This window comes from Mauremys mutica, chromosome 4 (assembly GCF_020497125.1).
Source record: "Mauremys mutica isolate MM-2020 ecotype Southern chromosome 4, ASM2049712v1, whole genome shotgun sequence".
Lineage (NCBI taxonomy): Eukaryota > Metazoa > Chordata > Testudines > Geoemydidae > Mauremys > Mauremys mutica.
In genome coordinates this window covers 151,344,034-151,365,860 of record NC_059075.1, presented here as the reverse complement: position 1 = coordinate 151,365,860, position 21,827 = coordinate 151,344,034, and the positions used below count along the sequence as shown (strand labels likewise).

Genomic DNA, 21,827 nt, shown 5'->3' with positions numbered 1-21,827 from the left:
ATCAAAAGGTGATATTAACATTTAGATGAAACTTGGGTGCAATAATATCATTATCTATAGTTCTTTTTTAAAGTTTTGTAGTAAACTGTCTATGAACTGCTTAATGGATAATTTAATTATGCTGATGAATGCAACTAGTTTACCTACTTATACATGGGAAATAGGCGGTTTTACTTCAAAGCCACAATACTTCATCCAAGGAATACCTGCTGTCAAGCGGCTATTGCAGCTTGCCAGAGATCTATAAAAGAACTCTAGGGCCCTGAAACTGTTATCACAGATCTGCTTAAACTTGGTCAGGGGAAGCTCGAGTTGCAAGACTAAGGTCTCCAGCTCCAGTGTGGATCACTCTGCTAATTCTCATGGAAGAATTTGAATAAATTCTAAATATGGACAGTGCCTATTTGGACTATAAGCTGATTCACTGATTCTGGAAAGAATTTTTTGTAACTCAGCAGTTCACCATCTCTACTATGAAACTGACCTAAGAACTTTATTCAGATCTGTATGTATAATGATCTTTTCACCAGTACTCTCTCTTTTCTTTTAATAAATCTTCATTTAGTTGTTAAGAATTGCCTGTAAGCGTGTATTTGAGTAAAATCTGAAATATTCATTGGCCTTGTAGGTAATGTGTCCGATCTTTTGGGATTAGTAGAACTTTATTTATGATGAACAAAATTTTCAGTAGTCCTCATCCTGTTTGACTAGGTGGGAGCCCAAAGCTGGATTGCTTTAAGGGAGCTGTGTTTTTGGCTTCTGCACAACCAGTAAGGTATTTCAGAAGCTGTTTTGTTGCTAGCTTGGTGAATCTAATTATTAGAATAACCACCAGTTTTGGGGATAGTCTGCCCTATTCATTGCAATTTGCCCAGATTAAGCACTCTCAATGAGGTCCGTCCAGACACCAGCAGTCACAGTGGTGTTTTTATTTAGTTTGTATTTTTAAGATCTTGCCTTTATGTTGTCTCCTCTCTGCCCTGGTTCTACTATATCTGGGTGTCACATTGCAGTATATATGATTTTATAAAAATATGCTAATGAGTGTGAATATAATGTAACTGGAATATGCTTCATGCAAAAGGGCACTTGTAAGGTATCATTACAAAGTTTATAATATTTGTATAAATGTATCACTCTTGTATCTGAAACTAGAAATATGAAATATAACTCTGAGGTCCTGTTGTAATTATGCAAAGTGTGGGCCATTAATGGGGGTTTGGAATGTTAATGGCTCCCATTAACCAGGACAATTACCTGTAGATGGCTCTGTTTTACTTGTAAATCTTCCTGTATACATGTGTGCTGGCAAGTGGGTAATGAAGTATTGCAGTGACATGTGATCATGTCACCTGAACTGGAATCCATCTTTAACCTGGTGCTTTTCCATTGAGAAGGAGGGGTGGGAACCCAGAGGGACAAAGGATTCTCACCTTATGCAAAAGGTTTGAGCATTGACCTGCTAAACCCAGCATTGTGAGCTCAATCCTTGAGGAGGCCACTTAGGGATCTGGGGCAAAATCAGTACTTGGTTCTGCTAGTGAAGGCAGGGGGCTGGACTCAATGACCTTTCAGGGTCCCTTCCAATACTATGAGATAGGTAGATCTCCATATATATTTTTTTCTTACTGTATTAGACTCAGACTTACGTGTTTTATTTTATTTTACTTGGTAATTCACTTTGTTCTGTCTGTTACTACTCGGAACCACTTAAATCCTACTTTCTGTATTTAATAAAATCACTTTATACTTATTAATTAACCCAGAATATGTTTTAATACGGGGGGGGGAGGGCAAACAGCTGTGCATATCTCTCTATCAGTGTTACAGAGGGCAAACAATTTATGAGTTTACCCAGGGTAAAAAGGATTTATTTGGGGTTTGGACCCCATTGGGAGTTGGGCACCTGAGTGTTAAAGACAGGAACACTTCTTAAGTTGCTTTCAGTTAAGTCTGCAGCTTTGGTTCAACCTGATTCTGATCCTGATTCAAGGATCCTGGGACTGTGTTGGAGCAGACTGGCGTGTCTGGCTCAACAAGACAGGGTGCTGGAGTCCCAAGCTGCCAGGGAAAGTAGGGGCAGAAGTAGTCTTGGCACATCAGCTGGCAGCCCCAAGGGGGTTTCTGTGATCCAACCCATCACACTGGGTACAGCAATTATTTTATGTTTTTGCAACATTGGCCCAAATACTTTAATACAGTAGCTACTGATGTGTTGCTCATTTTCCCAAACAGGAGAGTTTCCTGGCACCTATGTTTGTTAACAATTATATTCAGATCATCTTTGGAAAAGTTTGGGGTTTTTTGCTTCCTGAAGCCTTCCAAAGATCACATTTACACTAAAAAAAAGCTAAGTTTTCCTGACACTAGTGAAAACCCAAGCTGTGCCTGCTTGCCTGACTGGTCATGCCATGCCATTTTGTTTTCACAGGCTTATGGTACTTTGTAAAACAATGATAAAATGGTCTTGTGGCACTTCTGGGGCTGTGGGAATGGTAGCATGCAGCTGTGATTCATGAAAAGCATAATTTGCCTTTGTAAGGAGGGGCATTTTGGCCTATCTGTCCCTACTGTGTGGAGGACAGTGTCCTGGAGTTACTATGCCACTGCAGGAGGAGGGGACAGAGGAGCTATCAACAGCTCACAGTTGGAACTTCTGCAAGACCACCAAGTGAAGGGAGGATGGAGTCTCTCATATCCTGATGCCCTTGCTCCTATGCAACCCTGCAGCTGCTTCCAACAGCTTCACCTCCTGGCCTATTGCCATCCTTCCTAAAAGGCATGTGAGCAGAAGCAGCCATCTACTCAACTGTTACTCATACCATTCCCTATCCCAAGGCATCCTGTGGACAGCATGCTCCATATGTGCAGCATGTACTCACCCAACTCTCTCCCAGACACAATGAGCAATAGCTGGGTGCTGAGGAGAAATCCCTCCCAGAAGCCCCAGTGTGCTAGATGTTTTAATAGAACAGGACAGAGACAATCCCTGCCCTGAAGGGCTTACAATTAATGGCCCCAAAACCAGGTTTCAGACTAAATCTATTTGTCTTGATTTCACATTTGTTCTCTCTTGATTTAATTTAACTGACCTGGCAGAAGTGGGTAGCATTCCAGTGGCCATTCTGGGGTGAACAGAACGAAAGACAGGTTGGGGAAGTCCTTCTGCTGGGAGGGAATGGGCAAGGACATTGCTAATTATGTCCGATCTTGTGAGGTGTGCCAACGAGTGGGAAAGCCCCAAGACCAGGTCAAAGCCCCTCTCCAGCCCCTCCCCATAATTGAGGTCGCATTTCAGCGAGTAGCTGTGGATATTCTGGGTCCTTTCCCAAAGAAGACCCCCTGAGGAAAGCAGTACATACTGACTTTCATGGATTTTGCTACCCAATGGCCGGAAGCAGTAGCTCTAAGCAACACCAGAGCTAAAAGTGTGTGCCAGGCCTTAGCAGACATTTTTGCCAGGGTAGGTTGGCCCTCTGACATCATTACAGATTCGGGAACTAATTTCCTGGCAGGGACCATGAAAAACTTGTGGGAAGCTCATGGGGTGAATCACTTGGTTGCCACTCCTTACCACCATCAAACCAATGGCCTGGTGGAGAGGTTTAATGGAACTTTGGGGGCCATGATACGTAAATTCATAAATGAGCACTCCAGTGATTGGGACCTAGTGTTGCAGCAGTTGCTTTTTGCCTACAGGGCTGTACCACATCCCAGTTTAGGATTTTCACCATTTGAACATGTGTATGGCCGCGAGGTTAAGGGGCCATTACAGTTGGTAAAGCAGCAGTGGGAGGGGTTTACGCCTTATACAGGAACTAACATTCTGAACTTTGTAAGCAACCTACAAAGCACCCTCCAACACTCTTTAGCCCTTGCTAAAGAAAACCTAAAGGACGCTCAGGAAGAGCAAAAGGCCTGGTATGATAAACATTCCAGAGAACAGTCCTTCAAAGTAGGAGACCAAGTCATGGTCTTAAAGGCACTCCAGGCCCATAAAATGGAAGCGTCGTGGGAAGGACCATTCACGGTCCAGGAGCACCTAGGAGCTGTTACCTATCTCATAGCATCCCCCACCTCCAGCATAAAGCCTAAGGTATACCATGTTAATTCTCTTAAGTCTTTTATTCCAGAGAATTAAAGGTTTCCCAGTTTACAGCTGTCATAAACAGATAGTTAAGGGTTAATGTCTCTTTTACCTGTAAAGGGTTAAGAAGCTCAGTAAACCTGGCTGACACCTGACCAGAGGACCAATAAGGGGACAAGATACTTTCAAATCTGGTGGAGGGAAGTCTTTTGTTTGTGCTCTTTGTTTGGGGGTTGTTCGCTCTTGGGACTAAGAGGGACCAGACATCAATCCAGGCTCTCCAAATCTTTCTGCATCAGTCTCTCATGTTTCAAACTTGTAAGTAATAGCCAGGCATGGCATGTTAGTCTTATTTTTGTTTTCTCAACTTGTAAATGTTCCTTTTTACTGAGAGGATTTTACCTCTGTTTGCTGTAACTTTGAACCTAAGGCTAGAGGGGGTTCCTCTGGGCTATATAAATCTGATTACCCTGTAAAGTATTTTCCATCCTGATTTTACAGAGATAATTTTTACCTTTCTTTCTTTAATTAAAAGCTTTCTTTTTAAGAACCTGATGGATTTTTTTCCTTGTGTTAAGAACCAAGGGGATTGGATCTGGACTCACCAGGAATTGGTGGGGAAAGGGAGGGGGGGTGGTTAAATTCTCCTTGTGTTAAGATCCAAGGGGTTGGATCGGTGTTCACCAGGAACTTGGTGAAAAAGCCTCTCAAGGCTACCCAGGGAGGGGAAGGTTTTGAGGGGACAGAAAGTGATCCAGACACTGAAATTTCTGGATGGTGGCAGTGTTACCAGATCTAAGTTAGTAATTAAGCTTAGAAGTGTCCATGCAGGTCCCCACATCTGTACCCTAAGGATCAGAGTGGGGGAGGAACCTTGACAACAGCCCAGGGAGTGGCCTGAAGGTGTCTACTATGACGGAAAAAGTGACGGTGGCGTGGAAGAGGTAAACCTCTCTGCGACCCTTGGACATCTGCAGCGACAGCAGATCAAGGAGCTGTGCACTAGCTTCGTGCTAATGTTCTCAGCCACCCCAGGACGGACCGAACGGGCATACCACTCCATTGACACAGGTAACGCTCACCCAATTAGAACCCCACTCTACCGGGTGTCACCTCATGCCCAAACTGCTATAAAACGGGAGATCCAAGACATGCTACAGACGGGTATAATCCGCCCCTCTAAGAGTGCATGGGCATCTCCAGTGGTTCTAGTTCCCAAACCAGATGGGGAAATACGCTTTTGCATGGACTACAGTAAGCTAAATGCTGTAACTCATCCCGACAAATATCCAATGCCACGCACCGATGAGCTATTGGAGAAATTGGGACATGCCCAGTTCATCTCTACCTTAGACTTAACCAAGAGGTACTGGCAAGTACCACTAGATGAACCTGCCAAGGAAAGATCAGCCTTCATCACCCATGCAGGGGTGTATGAATTTAATGTGCTCCCTTTTGGACTGCGAAATGCACCCGCCACCTTCCAAAGACTTATAGATGGTCTCCTAGCAGGATTGGGAGAATCTGCAGTTGCCTACCTCGATGATGTGACCATTTTTTCTGATTCATGGGCAGAACACCTGGAGCACCTGGAAAAAGTCTTCAAGCACATCAGGCAGCAGGACTAACTGTTAAGGCTAAAAAGTGTCAAATAGGCCAGAATGACTTACCTTGGACATCAGGTGGGTCAAGGAACGATAACTCCCCTACAGGCCAAGGTGGATGCTATCCAAAAGTGGCCTATCCCCAAGTCAAAGAAACAGGTCCAATCATTCTTAGACGTGGCCGGATATTACAGGCGATTTGTATCACACTACAGCCAAATCGCTGCCCCACTGACAGACCTGACCAGAAAGACACAGCCAAATGCAGTTAAGTGGACTGATGAGTGTCAGAAGGCCTTTAACCAACTTAAGGCGACATGTCTGACCCTGTGCTAAGGGCCCCAGACTTTGACAAACCATTCCTAGTAACCACCGATGCATCTGAGTGTGGTGTGGGAGCAGTTTTAATGCAGGAAGGACCGGATCACAACTTCCATCCTCTCGTGTTTCTCAGCAAGAAGCTGTCTGAGAGGGAAAGCCACTGGTCCATCAGTGAAAAAGAATGCTACGCCATTGTGTATGCCCTGGAAAAGCTACGCCCATACGTTTGGGGACGGCGTTTCCAGCTACAAACAGACCATGCTGTGCTAAAGTGGCTTCATACTGCCAAGGGAAACAACAAAAAAACTTCTTCGATGGAGTTTAGCTCTCCAAGATTTTGATTTTGAAATTCAACACATTTCAGGAGCTTCTAACAAAGTAGCTGATGCACTCTCCCGTGAAAGTTTCCCAGAGTTGACTGGTTAAAATTGTCCTTGAAATGTGAAAAGCCTTGTAGTTTTTACAAAATTAGTAGTATGTGTAGCGGTGCATGTGTTTTATTAATCTGTTTATACTAAAGTTCTAGGAAGAAATCACTGCCAGTGTGGTTCAACACTGTCTGAGATTTGGGGGGGGCATGTCATAGACAGATAGTTACGGGTTAATGCCTCTTTTACCTGTAAAGGGTTAAGAAGTTCACCTAGTCTAGCTGACACCTGACCAGAGGAACCAATGGGGGAACAAGATGTTTCAAAAGGAAGGAGGGACGTTTCCTTTGTTTAGTCAGTTTTCAGTTTCAGCTGGAGTGAAAAAGATCAAGGAACCAGCCTCTTATCAGAGTAGTAAGTTTTAGAAAGGGATAAATAGGTTTGTTTATTTTCTTTTGTAACTTGTCTTGGTCCAATTAGGGAAATTATCAAATTTGGGTATTCTTGTGAGTATTAAGGTTTTGCCCAGGGGAACATCCTGTGTTTTAAATTTTGTTGTCTGTGAGACCAGCTGGTATGCTGTCTCCCAGAGGTTTTTTTCTTTTACCTTTCTTTTCTTTAATTAAAAGCCTTCTTTTTAAGAACCTGATTGATTTTTCCTTGTTTTAAGATCCAAGGGGATTGGATCTGGATTCACTAGGAATTGGTGGGGGAAAAGAGGGGGGATGGTTAAATTCTCCTTGTTTTAAGATCCAAGGGATTTGGATCAGTGTCCACCAGGGAATTGGTGGAGGAGTCTCTCAAGGATACCCAGGGAGGGGAAGGTTTTGGGGGGAAAGAGAGTGTTCCAGATACTCAGAAATCTGGATGGTGGCAGCGAGACCAGATCTAAGGTGGTAATTAAGCTTAGAAGTGTCCATGCAGGTCCCCACATCTGTACCCTAAAGTTCAGAGTGGGGGTGAGACATATGACACACATCTTGACCACTGTGCTGCACCATGTAAATGTGAATCCCTACCATGTACAAAAATAAAGGGTCACAATTAATTGACCATGTGTAACTGAAACTGTGCAAAAAGTATCATGTAAATCGAGGCCTGACTGTAGTCAAGTAAGCAGTGCTTTAATACTACTGTGTTTCAGTGGGATCCCAATGCACCAGATGAGGGAAGCTGGTTGGAGATGAAGGGCAGGATCCTACACTACGTAGGTCTCACTTGACTTTGTTCTTCTTCCTCTGGACTAGTCTCAGGTACCAGGTGCATGGCCACTCTCGTGGATTTGGTCCTGGTCTCTGCAGGAACTCGTAGACATCTTCAGATGTCCTAACAATCCTCTGAAGGTCCAGTCAGAGATGTTGCTTTCCGAGCTAGGGTAATTCTGCCCTTCAGAGTTCTGAGGGATTAGTCCGCATCTTACACTGACTAAAGGCTAAGAACTTTTAATGTCCAGCCTCAGCTTTCTACCCTGAATAGTCTTGGTAGCTGCACCCAAGGGCTGGACTGACACCTTTCGGTTGCAGCCTCACAGTCTCAGTAACATTCGCTTTCCCTTCTGTTTCACTAGCACTTTTCTATTTTCTGCTCTCCAGCAAAACACTGCTGTTTTGAGAGGGGGTTTTGGTAACACTCCTTTGTCTTTTTGTGGGGAAAGTCCAAATTGCCTAAGACCATTTGGCTCAGCAGAGGCCTTATTTTTGCAAAACAAGGTCATGCTTGTTAATACCAGCTCAAAACAAACCCATGCTCACACCCAGGGGCGGTGGGTAGCGTAGGCATGGGAAGGCTCTGTCTTCCCAAACAGCCTGACATGGACTCGCCCATGCTCCACCTACAGGCCCCCCCCCCACCTGCTGTTCCCTGTGTCACAGGCTGGGGTAGGCAGACTAGGGGCCACGGTGCACACGAAATCCCCCAGGCTGGGGCCATGCTAATCCATCCGTCCTCCCTGCACCAGGACCGTGCTGCAGCCCCGCAGCCCATCTGCCTGCCCACTAGTGCTGGGGCTTGGGGTGCTCTGGCTGCACCTCTGGCCTGGCACTGGGGTTGGAGCTCAGGGAGCCGGCAGCGGAGGGTGTGCCTCTAGGCTCTTGCGTGGGAGGGAGGGCAAAAGAGGAGGGGCCTTGGGAAGAGCGGGAGGAGCCGGGGCTAGCCCATGCGCACACCAATTTCAGCTAAAATCATATTTAATCCTTTCACCAGTGTTAAACCTGTATCTACAGTGTCACCCAGCTCCCCAAGGCCAGGCCCTACAGAGCTGCTCCAGCATCCACCACAATGGCTGCTCTGGAAGATATTTCTTAATGACTGTTTTACGGTTCAGTAATGCAGACGTTGTTTCTTTAAAAATGCATCACAAACAGTGAAAGTGAAAGCTTCAGAGACTCGGTGGTGAGGAGAAAAGGGAACGCACTGGCTCAGTTGCCATCTGACTGAAGAGCAGTGAGGATGTCTATCGTCTTCCAGGTGTTTGTGGAAGGGATGGAGGGCATAAGAAACATCAGAGATGTTGTCAGGGTTCCCCCCGCACTCTGAACTCTGGGGTACAGATGTGGGGACCTGCATGAAAGACCCCCCTAAGATTATTCTACCAGCTTCGGTTAAAACGTCCCAAAGCACAAATCCTTTCCTTGTCCTTGGACAGTAGTGCTGCTACCACCAAGTGATTTACACAAAAATTCAGGAAAAGGTCATTTTGAATCTCTATCCCCATCCCCCAAGCCCTTTCACCCCCTTTCCTGGGGAGGTTTGAGAATAAATTACCAACCAATTGGTTAGCAATGGGAGCACAGACCAGACCCTTTGTCTTTAGGACACTCAAATCAATCAAGTTCTTAAGAGAAGAACCTTATTGTAAAGAAAAAATAAAAGAATCACTCCTGCAAAATCAGGATAGAAGGTAACTTTACAGGGCAATAAAAAGATTTAAAACACAGAGAGTTTTATTCCTGTTTTTTAATTATCTCTGTAACACAGGAAAAATTCACACGCCAAAACAAAAGAGAACCTTACACATTTCCTTGCCCTACTTACAATTTCTGTGGTTTTAGATGGATTATTCCAGGTATATTTTCGAGAGATGTTGTACCTGCTTGGCTTCTCCCTCCGTCCAGACAGGGAGCAACAAAAGAGAACAACAAACAAATCCTCCCTCCCCCACCTCCTCGATTTGAAAGTATCTTCTTTCCTCATTGGTCCTTCTGGTCAGGTGCCAACTAGGTTATTTGAACTGCTTAACCCTTTACAGGTAAGGCAGTTGCTACCCTTCCCTCTGTATTCATGACAGATGTGGTACATACCCCTCCTGCACCCCCCAAATACCCCTCCAGCACTGACAGGTGCCACTCCAGCACCCCTAAAAACCTACCAGTACCCCCCAGTACACACACCTCTCCAGAGCCCCCAAATACCCTGCTAGCACCCCCAGGTACCCCTCTCAGTACATGCACACACCTCCAGTACCCCCAAATACCTCTTCCAGCACTCCCTTTTAATATACACACTCCCCTCCAGCACCTCAAATGCTCCAGCAGCCCCCAGGTATTCCTTTCAGGACACCAACACCCCCACAAGCACCCCCAACTGTACCCACTCCTCCACCACCACCCCTTCTTGGGAATCTGAACTGTGTCAACCCTAGGCTAGGTAGAGAGAGAGGTGGGTCCAGAGCGACTGCAGGGTGCTGGCTAGGAAAGTGGGAGCCAGAGACCAGCTGTGGGGTGCAGGGGGCAGTGGGGCGCAAGGAAGGGAGAGAGGTTCTGGGAGCCAGCAGAGGAAGAGCAGGGCCAGAGAGAGGCAGTATTGACTGATGCAGTTATTCCTTTGTATGGATTTTAGGATGGGGCTAACGTCAGGCTTATACCAGCGATTCACTTGCAACCTTCACTGCGGTGCGCTGGCCACCACTCCATAATATCTAAACTAGTGAAGGCTTGGTAAGTGCTAGCGCTTGTGCTTGCAAAGATAATAGATAATGTTTTCACATCTGAACTAAGTGCAAACTAGTCCAGTGTTGTCTTCAGCAGACAGCCTGAACTTAGAGCTGAGAGGCGTTAACTCCCCTCCCTCCTGCGAATCATATCAGAGCATTCAAATGTCATCGTTACACTGTAGAGCAGGGGTCAGCAACCTTTCAGAAGAGCTGTGCCGAGTCTTCATTTATTCACTCTGATTTAAGGTTTCACGTGCCAGTCATACATTTTAACGTTTTTAGAAGGTCTCTCTCTATAAGTCTATATTATATAACTAAATTATTGTTGTATGTAAAGTAAATAAGGTTTTTAAAATGATTAAGAAGCTTCTTTTAAAATTAAATTAAAATGCAGAGCCCCCCTGACTGGTGGGCAGGACCTGGGCAGTGTGAGTGCCACTGAAAATCAGCTTGTGTGCTGCCTTTGGCACCTGTGCCATAGGTTGCCTACCCCTGCTGTAGAGTTAACATCAGCTCTAATTAGTTCAGTGCTGAACTCTTGTTGCTGATGGGAAGCAGTGAAGCCTAGTTTTGAGGCTGCTTGTTTGTCAGATCCTGTTGGCTTCAGTTTCTTTAACCCCTGGGGCTGTCTCCCCTCCCGCCACCCAGGGATCATTATTGTTAACAATAAACCACCACCATCTCCCCCACACTACCCTAATGGCTTCTACGTCTTCTGTATAGTTATGATTTCTTCCCTCTGGACCCCTTAGAACGATAGACTCATAGAAGATTACGTTGGAAAAGACCTCAGGAGGTCATCCAGTCCAACCCCCTGCTCAGAGCACCTGGCTTGCATAAACATTGATTGTTTCTCACACGTACACCCTTCACCTCTGTAAACAGGTGGCCTGATGATTGCATAGTCATGCACGACTCCCTCTGAAGCCTAGATTTGTATAGCTCACGTTAGAACACTTTGCCTGAAACACCCCCTTTCAAAGACTGGCTTGTACTGCAATTGAAAATGGATCAGCTGTGTGTGTGTAATGGTAACAGTGCCTCCCAGTCTGGTTCATTTCATATTAGATATTCCTATAGAAACAGCTCACACAGACTGATTTTTCCCCCGCCTCATTTTCTATACTTATCTGTAGAGGGAGCTGGCCTTCCCTCTACCAAAGGTACACATCGCTTTAGCAATATCTTCCATGCAACGAGGAGCACAGGACAAGCCCCGTGCAGCTCACGCAGATGCCAGAATGCCGTAGAGACAAAGCAAGATATCCCTGGCTTTATTATAATCTGTTGAATTATGACAAAATCCACATGACAGATTAACTCTGGAGAATGTTAAAAGAATGAAGAGATTGAGCAGCAATTTAGAAGTACCTTAGCATACAGGAATCGGGACACTAAGGCCAGATTCCGTTACGAAGGACAGGATTAAGATGTAGCCATGACTCGTGAGAGCGTTCGGAAGGTGGGGAGGGGTGAGGAATACAAGAGTGCATGTGAGTTAGATAGGGGAACAGTGGGTGTGATTACAACTTGAATACATTTCATTCAGACTGAAAAAGGAAACCCTGGGCTGAATAGGAAGGGAGTAAAGACCAGGAGCTGAGAATATCCAAGGATTTTTCAGTGATGGTCATTTTCCCAAGGGGAATCAAGTTCGTCCTCCCGCCCTGCCCCAACACACAATCATCCGGCCAAGCTGAATGCACGAGAGCTGTTTGGGAGCTCTAAAGCCCGTCCCATTGTGCTTTTGTACACTAGGTGTTCCCTAAAATGTATCTCAAAAGCCTCCAGCCCCAGACAGAACGCTGACTTAGGATACTCACAAGGCTCTGTGTTAGGGGAGACTCATCAGCAGGATGGGAAACGGGGGAGAGGTGCAGTTTCCAACACCCTTCTTGGGCTTCCTTTTTCATTTTACCTAGTTCTAGAAAGAGAAGGAGAGAACAATCCCCTTGGACTAACACTAATGATCATTTACTATATGGATTGCTTTATGAATGCTTGTCATGGCCCTCCAAGGTCTTTGTTATGGTGCAAGGAGACCAGAGGCCAAGTGATCAGCTCAGCTTTACAGAGGGAAGCAGGGGTGTCGAGTGCGGTTGGGAGACTTGCTATTTTAAAAAAACCAAGAGCTGCTTTGAGAAAAACGTCTTGATATTTTATCATTAAGGAGACACAAAATGAACCCACCAGCTCTCTACCAAGATGATGGATGGGAATTTAGGAACTTTAATGAGACTATCTGGGAAACACACTTCTCTAGGACCTGAAAGCCCATAGTAGGCTTGAGGAATGACTGTGGGTGAGCCTACACCAGAGGTAGGCAACCTATGGCACGGGTGCCGAAGGCGGCACGCAAGCTGATTTTCAGTGGCACTCACACTGCCCAGGTCCTGGCCACCAGCCCGGGGGGCTCTGCATTTTAATTTAATTTTAAATTAAGCTTCTTAAACATTTAAAAAACCTTATTTACTTTACATACAGCAATAGTTTAATAATATATTATAGACTTATAGAAAGAGACCTTCTAAAAACGTTAAAATGTATTACTGGCACGCGGAACTTAAATTAGAGTGAAATTTTGAAAGGTTGCCAACCCCTAGCCTACGCCATGGACTGCTTAGATTAATTATGTCATGGAAGTGATGATATAGGCCTTATAGCACTGAAGCGCCTGAACTTCTTGTCTTTCCTGAGTGGCATGAACATTATGTCACACTGCTTAGCGGACACGGCTTTCCAACAGCGGTCACGCCAGTGCCAAACACCAAGAGAATATAACCCCTTTACTCCCACGTGAGAGTCCTGTTTACAGACCTCTGACATGCCAGGGTACAATCCAGGCTAATGAGCAGCTCTGTCACCCTCCGGCCCTGAAGCCTTGGCTGCCTTACAAAGTCTTGCTGAAATAAGTCCCACCTGGGCCACTCACAAACAGCCTAAGAGCATGCAACTCACACCCTGAGTGTCTGTGTATAACTGCAGCCTGCTAACCACACCTGGGTTACACTCTGGCTCTTACCAGCCTGGGTTATACAGCAGGGTGACCCCAACACACACCCAGGCTTAGATTTTTCTCCCAGAAATGTATGTCCTGTACTGCCCAGCCCTCTCCTGGACACTACAAATCATATTAAGTCCATTATTCCTGTAAGATTATTCCTGTGCCCACAATTTACCACCCCAAAACAGTTACCCAGACACTGCCATTCAAACACATTAGACTAGATAAAAGAATAAAACAACTTTATTAACTACAAAGAGAGATTCTAAGTGAATCCAACTAATGAGGAATAAAAGTCAGAAATGGTTACAAAGAAAATAAAGATGAAACATTTACTAGTGCCTAACTTAAACTATAGCCTATTCAAGCAAAGTTTCTCACCACATGCTTTCAGCTGCCTTCCAGATCAAACTGTGTACATCAGGCCCTCTTCCTCAGCATCCAGTGAATACTTCCTTTCTCTCTTCAGGTGCAGTGAATGCCATGGGCAGGGAAGGAGGGGTTGTCCCTCCTTTTTATAGTTTCAGTCCCACTGTTGAAAAACATTTCAAGCTGGGCACTAGGACACACAGTTTATGTGGAAGGATGTTCACAGCTGGCTTTTCCTCACACGTTTGAGCTTCCTTTTTTTCCCCTCCCTGATCGATGACGGTTTAATGATTAAATGCAAATTCAGGCAGGCACATAATCCTTTCTCGAGACCACACCTGGTTGCCAACTTTTGCGTGAGCAAGGCTGTGGGGTTGGGAACACGGGTCAGTAACATCATACAGGGAAATCTTATAAAACTTTACATACAATGTTGAGACACATATTTTATCAGGACAATCCTGATCAACAACTTGTGAGTTTTCGAATTATACCTCACAAGGCATCCTTTGTACAAAGATTATTACAATAGTACGTAGGGTGTGAATACAGGAACGTATTCGGTCCCAGCCTCATTACTACATGTGGCAGGAAGTTCCTCTGGCTAAACCTGCAGAACAGAGACATTTATTTTTTCCTTTTCAATCAGTTTTAAAGTGATTTCATTTCCTTGTGTGGTGTGGAAGCTTGGACAGCACAGCCCCTGTCACTCCCACAAACACACACCCACAGTATTGAGAGACAGTTTGAAGTGACGTGAGACTTCAGACCAGGCAGGCAAATGACTCAGAGCTTGGTTGTATTGGAAGTAACCCAGTAGCACCTCAAGGCCCCAACTGAGATCAGGGCCCCCATTGTGCCAGGCGCTGCACAGACTGTGGCTGAAAGCGAGCCCCATTGTGCCGAGCGTGGCACAAACACTGGCTGAGAACGCCTGCTCTAACCCACTAGACCCCACTCCCTTCCACAGCTCCTGGGATAGAACCCAGGAGTCCTGGCTCCCAGCCCCGTCAGGGAAACTCAGGGTGGGAGGTTTCAAGTTCAGCAAGGGGCATCAGGATATGGATCTGGAGCATCCCATGTAGCATTGCCACCTGGATGATTTTTAACTGGCCTGGCCACTTTTTGTCCTGCATTGCCTGTTGCCAGTGAAAAGATTTAACACATGGGGGTTTGATGTCCCTCTGCCAGACACGAGTATGGGCAGCCACACGTGCACTGAATTTGTATCTACCACGCAGGACACGTGGCTGGGGGCGCAGCTCACCCTGCTCAGCCTGTGGAACCACGGCAGCTCCTCTCAGTGCCAGGACGTGAGCTGGACTCACAGCTCACCAACAGGGAGGGGCAGGAGCAGGGTGGGAGAGGCGGGTCTCCTGCGAGGGGACACTCTGGGGAAGGCTCCCTCCTGGGCTGAAGCTCCTGGGAGGCGCCGGGTGTGGGGGCTCATGACGGGCAGGGCAAGGCAAGGGCTCCCTGTGTTACGTGGCAAGAAAGAACGGCTGTGGCTGCAGCTGTGGGGAAAGGGGCGAGAGCCTCACCCCTGTTCACTACTGAACATCTCTTCTATTCACCAAATGGGAGTGCCCTTTGTTCTTTATCTATTTGTTAGTTTCTCACCAGGGCAGGAGAATGCAGCTCTGAGGATCTGCCATTCCCTAACAGAACACAGTAATACCTATATAGGGGCTCGGGGTTTAGGGGGTTGATTTTGTTGCCCACGCACTCTGCGTTTTAGGTAGGCTTGGGACGATGAGATTTTTAGCAGTAATTGTCAGCAAACATCAGTTTCACCCCGCACACCCCCAAACCAAGGGAAAACGTTTCCATCGATAACAATCAAAACGTGCAGCTAGTCAAAGAAAGAAAAATGCTCCTGGAGAACTTTCTAGTGTCCCACCTTATTGTGTAGAAAACTTGTGGCCGTGAGAGTGTCACTAGGGCTGCTTTCAGGATAATTACTTTGTCCAATTTGACATGTGATGTCGACAATTTGTGTTTCTAAATGTTATAAGTAGGCTTGGCACAATTCTTTTTTCAAATAATTTCCATGGACAGGACTGTTTACTTCTAAGCAAAAGTTTTTGATGTTTTTCATTTAAATTTTCAGTTGTGGAAAATTACTGTGGGGGAGGGGAATCAAACCAGGGCCGCCCAGAGGGGGGGGCAAAGGGGGCAATTTGCCCCGGGCCCCAGGCTCCGCAGGGGCCCCCAAGAGAAGAGCGGAGGCTCCCGCCTCCGCCCCTCTCCTGGAGCCTCGGCGCATCAAGCGCTGAGACTCCGGCCGAGCCCCTGAGCCCCGCCCCGCTCAGAGCCGCGTGGTGAGGGGGCGGGGCTGGGAGCTCCAACGGCCCCGCTCGGCGTGGAGCTCCCAGCCCCGCCCCCTCACCACGCGGCTCTGAGCGGGACGGAGCTCAGGCCCTGCCGGCGACGCACTCGGTAAGAGGCCGAGGCTGGGGCCGGGGGAAGAAGCCGGGGCCGGGGCCGGGGCCGTGGCCGTGGCCGTGGCCGGGCGGGGGAGAAGCGGCGGCCGGGGCCGGGCGGGCGGGGAGAAGCGGCGGCCGGGGCCAGGCGGGGGGGGGAGAAGCGGCGGCCGGGGCCAGGCGGGCGGGCGGGGGGGGGAGAAGCGGCGGCCGGGGGGAGAAGCGGCGGCCGGGCGGCGGCGGCGGCCGGGGGGGGGAGAAGCGGCGGCCGGGCAGCGGCGGCGGCAGCGGCAGCGGCAGCGGCGGCAGGGGGGAGAAGCGGGACCCGGGGCCGGGCGGGGGGGGGAGAAGCGGGACCCGCCGCCGTCGAAGCGCAGCCCGGTCGTCGGCGGCGGGGGGGCCCCTTCTGTTCCGGGACCCGCCGCCGAAGTGCCCCCAAGGCCCGCGGCGGGGACCCCCCCCCCGCCACCGGATTACCGCCGAAGACCGGGCGGCGGGTCCCGCTTCGGCGGTAATTCGGCGGCGGGGGGCTCCCGCCGCGGGTCTTCGGGGCACTTTGGCGGCGGGTCCCGGAACGGAAGGGCCCCCCGCCGCCGAAGACCCCGGGCCCCCGGAATCCTCTGGGCGGCCCTGAATCAAACCCTAATTCTGTAAAGACAACAGAGATTGATTTTAAAAGGTCACATTTTATAACTATTCAAATACAAATTATTAACAGCACGTGTCAAAAAATACAAAGTAAATTGCCTGAAATCAAACTCCAATATGTTCTCAAGTGGAAAATTTCGATTATTAGCAATGGAAATATTTTGCCAGCAGTTTGTCTGTGTGTGATGAATTCAACATTTACCCAATAAAAATCCAGTCCTTCCCAGCATAGTTATAAAGCTTTAATTTTTTGAATCCCAACCTCTACTGCCATTAAATAACTGTCTGACCTTCACATATGGCCTGACCCCTGACACACGCAAATTCCCACAACCGGGATCATTTAAATTGATAAAAAGGGGTGGGAAGCTTAAAACCCAGAATTTTCCACATCAAAATTTAAATCAATAGAATTCTAAAAAAATAATGCCTATAAAAATAACCTCCACGTTCTCCATCAAAATTATAAGAAGGTAAATAGAATTCTGCCCAGCCTAATTTGAGTAACGATTGGCTCTAGTTGGCACTAGGTCACTTTTGTTGGTTGGGAGATGGGCAGTGGCTGGTCTCTCTGCATCTTGGAGGTGGCAACATAAGGAGATGGGGGTGGATCTGGAGCAACCCAGAGGGAGGCAAACTCCAGGGAGATGACAACACTGACAACTTGTGCCTGTTGGGGAGGGGGACAAGGAGGGTGGCAGACAGTGCCCAGCTTCAGCAATTAAAATTTGGGGGTTCTGTGACCCATCTAGGGGAGCGCATGGGGGGCTATTGTTTGGGGGTATCAGAAGCAGGGGGGTTGCCCGTGGCACACTCTGGGTCAGGCAAGACCCCTCGCCCTCCACAGCATCCTCCATCATCTGCTTGTACTGGCACTTGAAGAAGCTGAACTGGAAGGAGACAGAGAGCAGAGAGGGGGAGAGCCAGACAGACACAGGCTCATGGTGGAGGAGCAGGAGGGATGGGCTGTGGGAACCCATAAAGGAAAGACCCTTGTCCCTTCTCCACCAGCTGGGAGAACCACAGGCCCCGCCCTCATAGCTCCTATGTGAACGGCCTGTAAATTGCTCCAAGCCCTGCCCCACTCACCTTGTAGAGGACTGCGGTGATGAGAGCCAGCAGGATCAGGCCTCCACACTGCTGCCCACACTGATAGGTAAGTAGTTATAGACTTCCACCACCGTCTGCACCTGGGGGAGAGGAGCTGTGAGATGGGGACCCAGGAGTCCTGGCACCATCACCCACCCCTGCTCTAAATCCCCAGGCCCCACTTCCTCCCAGAGCAGGGACAGGACCCAGGAGTCCTGGCTCCCAGCTCTAACCACTAGCCGATGCTCTCTCTATCCCAGGAGCAGTCACTCTGGTACCTGGCGCTGGACGAATCCCTCCTTCTGGGTGTATTTCTCCTCCTCGTATTCAATCCGGGCCTCGCTCACCAGACTCACTTTCTGCTGCTGAGTCTGGAACAGAGAAATTCACCGTTCCTGACCGGAAATGACTCAAACCAGCCCAGAGCATCGTCCCAGGGGGACCCAGAGCAATTTACAGGCCGTTCACATAGAAGCAATCCCTGGCCCAGCACTGAGATGCAGCCACCTCTGGGGAGGGGCTCAGGGGCTGTTCACATGGGGGGATCTCTCACCTCGTGCCAAGAGGCAGAGGCAGCTCTCGTACCTGGGAGACCCACTGGAAGCTGACGTTCCCTTTGATCATGAACTCCAGCGGCTGCTGCATTTCCAGGGAGGCGATTCTGCACCGGATCTTCTTACAGGTGGCCACAGAGCAGTCCTGGGGGTGGAAGGATATCGCCGGGTGAGGCAGGGTGTATGCAGGGGCTCAGCATGGCCATGAGGGTCTGGGTCTGTCTATAGCACTTGCTGTCTGTGTTAGTGCAGAGGGAGAGGATCTGCTGGGATCTGCACCGGCCTGTACTCACCAGCAGGGGGCGCTCGCTCATCTGCTTCACAAAGTCCCTTGAATCGGGTGTTTCCACCTCACTGTTGCACTGAGCCAGCTCGGGCTAGGGAGGGAGAGACACATGGTGTTAATGGGGTTGGAAGGGGACATGGGGCCTTTCCCCTCTAGGGGGCACCAGCACCAATCTGGCACCAGGCACAGGACTGGCTGGTTCAGAGGCTGGGGCAGGGCCTTTCCCCCCCAGACAGCCTGTCCCAGCAGGGGGCGCTGTAGAGCAGAGCAGGTGTCACTGGGCCCATCTCACACACACACACAAGGGCAGGGAGAGGCAGGTACCTTGGAGGGGACGACCTCAGAGGCGTCCCACACCCGGACCCCGCTCAGCTCCACGGGGAACTGGAACGTGACCGATATGGGGACGCTTCGCTGCCGCAGGTTCTTGACCTGAAAGAAACAGACTCTCCATAGGGCACTGCAGGAAGGGAACCCAGGAGCTCTGATCCCCAGTCCCCTCTCTAACCCTCAGACCCCACTGCCCTGCCAGAGCTCTAACGCACTAAATCTGACTCAGGCAGTTCCACTCCCTCCTTCTTGCCCTGTCTCCCTCCTCGCACTCTGTGCTGCCGTCCTCACCTCATACCGATGTGTCACTGGCACACTTGTCCCTGCCGCCTTGGCGGAGAAGTTGACGTACATGGTCGATTCCTTGAGGCTGAGGGAGGCAAAGGATGGAAAAAAGGAGAGAGATGGGAGTGTGATGGATGGGACTGGAGAGTGGCGTTGGAGTGTCATGTCCAGAAGAGGGCGCTGTGCTGCAAGAAAGGACTCAGTAGGGGGCGCTCTCCCCTTGGAGTCAGCGCTGGCACCTATGACCAAGTGCTGCACTAGGGGTCTCTGTGCTGCAGAGAAGAGCTCAATAGGGGGCGCTGTGCTTCCTCAGGGCAGTGCCCTGTCTGCTTTGTGAACTTCCTCTAGCAGTGCTCAGTGGGGACCCCAGTGCTGCGATCTTCGCCACAGCAGTGCCCCCCACCCAAGATCCATCAGCACTGGAAATCCAAGGTGTGCTCAAGCTGGACGGGTCCCCCCATGGTGGGTGTTTTTGAGGGGAGGATTTGGTGACTTACCCAGAGAAATTGAAGGAGACTGCTAACTGGTCATCGCAGTGGCCATCCGCGCCGCAGATCTTCTGAAACGGGAGCTGGGGGGAGGCCAGGAGGGCAGGGGTCAATGGGGAGAGGGCTGCAGCATCCATCTGCCAGAGTGACACTGCAGGGACCCAGGTGCCCTCCAGTTACCCCAGCACCTCCCAGTCCCCTGCACTGGAGCACAGCTAAACCCATCCTCAGCCTCGCCCGTGCCACCCACTCACTCACCCATACCCCTCCTCCCACTTCCACCTCCTGGCTCTGGCCAGCAACAGTATCACACTTCTAGGGGTGCCAGGGCAGGGGGCCTGCCTGGCTCGCTGGGGGATGGGGAACAGGGCATGGGGCCTTTCCCCTCTAGGGGGCCCTGGCCAAATTAAGTTTTGAAAAATTTTCAGCAAAAATCATTTTTTTAGCCAAAAATATTTTGGTTTTTGGACAGAAAGTTTGGAAACTTTGAGCAGAAGTTGGAATGTTGCCACCCAGGGGAGACAGGTCCGTAGCCAAGGCAAACTGGGCATCCATCTCTGTCGCCCTCTAGTATCTGCACTCTGTGAGGGGGTTAGGAAGCTGCTGCTGGTTCTGCACTTTTCAGTCTCTCGCTTTTAAATACCAACGTCACTGGATCGATCCCTGCAGCAGACCCTCTGTGAGGCCTGGCCCTGGAACCTTACCGAGCCTGCAGACACTGGCACAGAGTCCTCGCTCAGGATGGGTCTGAGGCGGCCGGCAGCAGCGATGGGCTCCCCCGTCAGGGTGTAGTTGAGGCGCAGGGTGATGGGGGTCAGTGTGTCCTCGGGACAGAGCTGGGGAGACACAGAGACACTTAGGGACCCATGAGCAAAGGTGGGATCTATAGAGAGGTTTGTTCTCTGGGTGATTTGGGACCAAGGGGCAGGGTTGGAGGAGGAGACACAGCAGGAGGGGAAGGAGCTGTGAACCCCCCACACTCACAGGTAACGTTATCCGGTACGTCTCACATTTCTTCTCAATGCCGAACCGCAGCTCCCTGCTCAGGACGGGGCCGGTGGAGTCAAAGGCGGCTCGGATCTTCGTCAGCCCGGGGTCCAGGGCCAGGCTGTACTGGATGGTGCTGGAGATCCCATTGCCTACAGGGGAGGGAAAATGAGGGACTGAGAGTGGGAACCTGAAGGGGAAATGGGACATGGGGCCTTTCCCCTCTAGGAGGCGCTGGCTCCGATCCATCCCCAGGGCAGGGGACTGGCTGGCTCAGGGGGGAGGGGAGCGGGGGCGTGGGTTTGGTCTGACCTAGGCTGTCCTTGGTGCTCTTAGTGACGGTGAAGCAGACCTCTGCCCTGCTGGCCTCTGTGTTGAGCTGCTCCTGCCCCTGGCAGTCGAAGGCCGAGGTGGGGATCGTGGGGGGCTGGAAGCTGATGGAGACCCCGACTCTGAGCACCGGCCGGGACCTGCCATGGTGGGAACAGAACCATCACCCAGCTGCTCTCTGCAATGGGGCCAGGCCCCCTCTGAGCCTCCCACCCAGCCTGGATGTGCTCAGAGCACCCCAGGGAGATGGGTTATGGACACGCAGCTCTGCTAGTGGAGATGCGGGGGGCAGAGAAGGGAGCAGCAAAGCAGGGGCAGCAGGTTTGTATAATTTTTGGTGGTGCCTAAGGCTCTGGAAGGGAGTTTGGGGGCTGCATGCGGGCTCTGGGTTGGGGCAGAGCAGTGGTGAGCTGCAGCCGGTTCGCACCGGTTCGTGAGAACCGGTTGTTAAATTTAGACGCCCGTTTAGAACCGGTTGTTCCTGGAGGGACAACTAGTTCCAAAAGGGCTTTTAAATTTAACAAAAGCTCTAGCAGCTCCCTGCCCTTCCCCCGGCCCCAGCTCACCTCACTCCGCCTCTGCCTCCTCTTCTGAAGCTCCTCCGGCTTCTCCTCCCCCTTCCCAGCTTCCTGTGAATCAGCTGTTCACGCGGGAAGCCTGGGAGGATCTGAGAAGGAAGCAGCAGCTTCCACCAGGTGAGTTTGAGCTGGGGCCAGGGGGCAG

The 21,827-nt window shown here is 49.7% G+C and overlaps 1 pseudogene; it reads right to left on the bottom strand.

Moving 5' to 3' along the window:
- Window positions 1-13,564: 13,564 nt before the first annotated feature.
- LOC123368378 overlaps window positions 13,565-21,827 on the bottom strand; it is a 35,974-nt pseudogene continuing 27,711 nt past the window's right edge.